At 43.9% G+C, this 4670-nt stretch overlaps 1 pseudogene; it reads right to left on the reverse strand.

Annotated features, from left to right (window-relative positions):
- Window positions 1-675: 675 nt before the first annotated feature.
- On the reverse strand, window positions 676-1359 carry LOC119314555 (annotated as a pseudogene).
- Window positions 1360-4670: the final 3311 nt, after the last annotated feature.

Here is a 4670-nt window from a genome sequence, read left to right on the forward strand (position 1 = left end):
CTTCAGACCCGATACGTTGGAAGCTGGCCGTAAGGCACGCTCCTGCCTCTGTGTTTTCGATGACGTCATGTTTAGTGCCAGTGGGGTGGATGTAATGCTCGGTTTGTTGATGTTTTTGTTGTCAGCAACTTTCGTAAGATGTTACGCATGACAGACGTACGGTTTTACCTGACGTAGAGGCACGCACGTAACGAACTGGAGGCACGGACATGATTCTAAGGGAGGCACAGACACAAAAGGATCGTGATGCAAGGACGTGAAGGTGTGCCTCTGCTTTAAAGAAGCTTTCACTCACACGTTTTCAATGCGCAGGGCATGGACTATGAGCTCCATGTGATTTCAAAGGCATTAGGCCTCGTTAATGAACTTATCAGTGATAAGGTGAATCTTTTGGTTGATGTCTAGAATGTTGCATAAAATGACGTGAAGCAAAGTTACGCACGGTCCCCTTGGTATCAGAGGCACATAGGCACATACGTGCCTATGTGGTGCACTGGAAATAAACTTGTTCAGAAGATATGTAAACTGGAAGCAAACTACAAGGTTAACTGTGACAAAAGAAAATCTAAATTTAGAACAAGCAAACAATAGTCTTGAGAGAAAGCAAATCTAACGAGAAATCTAAAATGGCATGAGCAATCTTCTAGATACTTTTCTTGGCCGGGACCACCTGCTTCAGTAGTCGTAGTCGCCCCAGAACCTTGTGCGCTTCCTAGACTGCTCCTTCTCGAGTTTTGCACGGCGGAGCCCTTCCTTGATGGTGGTGAGGCGGCTCCATATCTCGTATGCAGCGTATGCATCTTTTGCCGCGTACTCGATGTGCCTCATGGACAGGGGCATGCGCGCCCAGCGCTAGTGCTCTGTGTTGGTGAGCTTCTTCTTCATGTCGTTGTAGTAGTCGTGGACAAGGATGCCTGAGACATCGCCAAGGGAGTCCAGAGGCTTGGTAGTTGTAGGCACCCTCCATTCCTTCTGGATGTCGACGAAGTGGCCGATCTCCAGTCTGACGCGGCCGAGCATTTCTATGTCGCCGTCGATGGAGATGCCAGCAAACGTGTATCTGGGGTCGGCGAGGAAGTTGTCGAACCTGGTGCAGTTCTTGTCGGCGGCGCTCAGTTAAAAGAGCAGCACCGGATGATCCTTGCCGATGGAGAGCTGGACGAGGGCTGGTTTCTGATCTTCGCCAACGTCGTTGGTGTACTCCACATCAACTCCGACGATCTTGTGGCGCTCGAATTCGAGGTGTCACTCGTACTGCTCGATGGTGGTGGCCGCCTTATGCAAGTCGTTGGTGTGGATCACGTGCAACTTGGTGTTGCCATGGGCCTGCACCTCCATGAATTCCCTGGTGAATCCCATGGCCTGGAGCAGTTCGTCCTCCTGCAACCTGGTATTTCATGTGGAACAGTGAGTGGGGACGCAATGGCGATTTCTGTTATTTGTGAGAGACAAGTCTGCAGTGGAAGTCTAAATTTAAGGGCGGGGAAGCGGCAAGGGAGTGCATGATCTCACTGTCGATGCGGTTGTGCACATTGTGGGTTCTGAATTGTGGTTTCGTCTCCCTGCCGGTGCGGTTGTGCACATCCTGGGTTTTTGATCGTGGTTTTCCTTTATAAAAAATAAAAATATAATCCGCAGTTATGTTTTTAACAACCTCGTATCTCCAGCAAGTCGGGGAGATGATCATTGTCTTGCGTAGTTTGCTGTCAAATGTTAAATTTTACAATTTATCTCGTGAGGCATGCAGGGGAAGTATGTAGAGGCACAAGTCTCTGACCAAGAGAAGCATGCTTGAAGTGGCTGGTTTAACTCCCAGACACACGAGCATGGTATATTCACTGGTCGTGGCAATTGTTTTCAGTGATACATTCAGTTTGCTGTCAAATGTTAACCTTTTTTGCACTCTCGTTGTATAAGTGTTGTGCTTTATCATAGGCACTGCTGTGTGTCTGTCTTGCAACTGACGCTATGAGATGGACAGAAAGAATGAGAAGCAACGAGGCGCGTGGGCATGCAGCTGCAAGAAGCACTTATACAACAAGAGGCGCAACTAGAGGCACAGATATGGTGCTACGTGAGGCACGGAGATGAAGTTACGTGATTGCACAGATGTCAATTCATGCTATGGTGCTACGTGAGGCACGGGCATGAACAAATAGCCGTGCACTCAACTACAAAAACCCACATATGTGTTTCTGAGAAGCACCGGTCTCCATGGTTTTACCGCAAGGTGGGATTCGACATTTATCCCGAGCATTCCGGGTTTTACAAGTGTAGGAAGAATCGTTTTACACTTATCTATACTACTATATAGTGTATCAGTTTTGAGATGGATCCAGAGCATCAATCATAACTGTTGGACTCCAAAATCCAAGGGCTAAGATCAGCTGGATTCGCCATGAGCGGTAGACTGGTGATGCATCTGTTGTGTTCTAGAATATTCACGTGGCCCTTCCAGGAAAAAAAAGTCCGATATGCGATGCCTCATGGGATATATTTTACTACTTGAGCGCATGACGACTTGAGCCCAGATAAGAAGGTTTGGGAGGAGAATGGGAAGAAAAAATAATAGAGTAGCATACCGTTTTTTAATGAACCTTTAGTATTTTAGATGTGAATGTACACTTTTTTGTATGAATATGAAAAACTATTGTGGGTGGAATTCCATTTATCAAAATCACTCCATTATATTTTTTTCGAGTCACACTCCAAAATCACTCCATTCTTTTAAGACGTGCATTGCACGTGCAAACATACTAGTATGTTCTGTGGCATAGGCACGACAATTACTTCTATGACGAAGGAATGAACGTTGAATGTACATGACGTGAGGATTGACAATAGGCGTCCATTACTGTTTTCCTGAATGTTTTTCAATTAACTGTGAGAGGCCTGAATTTGCCGACGGAACATGCACGATCATATGTGAAATAGTTGCAAGTACGAGATGGGTAGAAACAACGAGAAGAAACAAGGGGCATGGGCAAGCAGCTGTGAAACGCACTTATACAGCGAGAAGCACATCTAGAGGCACATGTACGATGCTACGTGAGGCACAAACATGAAGCTATGTGATTGCATGGACGTCAATCCGTGCCCGTGTTCTGTCAAATGTTTTAAGTGACAGTTTGTAAAGGCATGGATGTTTAAGGTGACTGAGCCATAGGGGAAGGCGCTAGGTTTTTAGGAGGTGTATGCTTGAGCTCATCGCAACAAACTACTTTGCATGACGCTATTCTGCGGAGCACCATAGTGAAAATTATGTATACTACTGACGTGGGGAGCTAGCAACGTCACTAAACTCTTCTGAAACATACTTAACCACAACCATTCATTCTCCATTAATAGTCAGTGAATCCTTTTATTATTATCAGAGATAAATAAAGTAACCCACGTAAGTGCTTCACCTTCTTTGACAGGAAATTTTCACCACCGTCCTCTTGGACATAATTATATGCTCAATTACATACCATGACATAACTAAATAACAAAACTGGTGTGTACAGCCTGTTAAAAAAACAGACATAAATTACTGAACTAGGAAGTATAGCCACAGGCAACGCTGTATCAGGAAAGGTCGTTGATTATCATCTGCAGCAATTCCATGTTTCCTAGTGTTGGCCACCGCTTTTCAATTGTGACAAGGACAATTGAACCAACCCTTAGCTGAGCTTCCCGGGCAAAATCTGAAAAACCTGTCACCTCCATTCTACCGTTGGTTCGTATGGAGTACATTGTGCTCATGTCTATTGCACCATACATCTCTGTTAGGATGATTCCACCGTTTTGAGGTAGATATCCCAGGTTCATCTTTAGAAACCTCACAATGGCAGACGGGATTTTCTGCAGATTGTATCGATATTACTAGATAAAATCAATGTACCAGGACATAAAACATCGAAAATAGCAAACAAAACCATGGCAGTGGATCAAAACAAATATTCAGTGACTAACCAGGCGACCATTTATGACATTGGTGACATTTAGACGCTGCATAAAGGGTTCGGTGGGGAAGTCGTCAGACTCAAACACATAGTATATCATCTATCCAAATTGTCTGTATGAGAGGTTTACGCCTCAACCAAACAATATTTTCCCAATGTACTCCCTCTCAGAGTCATTTAGAAAATCAAGAGCTGCATGGAAAAAATAACTCATTTTCAAACAAATTTGTTTAAACAGATGAACTCGGTATTTAAGTTTAAAAGGAATGGTTAAATTCAATGCATGTGATCAAGTTGGGATGATAATCAACAAAATTGCATAAAATGTTTTCGAAATAACTTTGACTGTAAGCATGACATTTATTTAATGGACATGGGTAGGAGCACCAAAGTATGCTGATAAACGTAATTCATAAAACAGGATGGAAGTTGGTGCACTTACCTAGTGATGGTTTGGAAAGGGGCATGTGACCTCCTCGAGAATCACTGAGTCTCAGATCTATCTCAATGGATAGACTCCCATTATCCAGGTTTATGATGATTAGATCTTGATAAAAAAATTATAGTCACTAATTAACTTTTCCCAGCCAGGTCCATGAATTTTTGACCGGTTAGGTTCATCGGTGATGCAAATCTCATATGATAGATCCTCGTTGGTGATCAGTACTGGATTCCTTTGTTTTCCTTCTTCTTGAAATGCTTGCTCTTTCCACTAATAGATTGACG

Source organism: Triticum dicoccoides, chromosome 1B (genome assembly GCF_002162155.2).
Source record: "Triticum dicoccoides isolate Atlit2015 ecotype Zavitan chromosome 1B, WEW_v2.0, whole genome shotgun sequence".
Taxonomy (NCBI): domain Eukaryota; kingdom Viridiplantae; phylum Streptophyta; class Magnoliopsida; order Poales; family Poaceae; genus Triticum; species Triticum dicoccoides.